Raw genomic sequence first — 598 nt, forward strand, 5'->3', positions numbered from 1 at the left:
AAACAGCAGTGGTTTTGAAAGGTTTATTGCACCCTGGAAGAGATTCAAATGGTTTAATATTTCAGGGTGGTTGTCGCTGTTGCTAAATTAGATCCTTTCAGCTTTCAAGATTAGCCTTAAAGTGAAGGGGAATTACTTTAAAGCAAGGCTGCCTAAATTCCAAGCAGCTGGAGCCACAGACCCCCCCAGCTCCCTGTTACAGTGCGGGCTGCCCAGTATTGCACCCCTCTCGGCTCTCTCTTTTGCTGTGCTTGTAGCTTGGGTACTCTATCCCCCTCTTGGCCAGTGGGGCAGGAGTAGGGGGGAGTGGTGGCTGGACAGGAGCCCACGGGTGGCACGCTAACCCTTTCAGAGGGGCGCACACAGGCCGCCAGGTGGACAGCCCTGCTTGACAAAAGCATTCAGCCCCAGTCTACACATGCAGTTGTGCATTACTGCGTATTAAAATAATAACACATCTGATTCTGCTGTAAAACACTGTTAATTTGTTTGGTAGGCACCTTGACATGCTTTTGCAGTTTTTGGGCTTGTCTTCTGATATGAAATGGGAGTCTCTCTTCCCTTAATTTTTTTTTTTTTTTTTTTTTTTTTTTTTTTT

At 46.3% G+C, this 598-nt stretch overlaps 1 protein-coding gene across 1 annotated transcript in view; it reads left to right on the top strand.

The window, feature by feature from the left end:
- Positions 1–598, top strand: part of OTUD7B (OTU deubiquitinase 7B) — a 32,756-nt gene that overhangs the window by 8,363 nt on the left and 23,795 nt on the right. The window lies entirely within an intron of this gene.

The sequence above is a fragment of the Gavialis gangeticus genome, unplaced genomic scaffold (assembly GCF_001723915.1).
Source record: "Gavialis gangeticus isolate Ggan-Ray unplaced genomic scaffold, GavGan_comp1, whole genome shotgun sequence".
NCBI classification, from domain to species: Eukaryota; Metazoa; Chordata; order Crocodylia; family Gavialidae; genus Gavialis; species Gavialis gangeticus.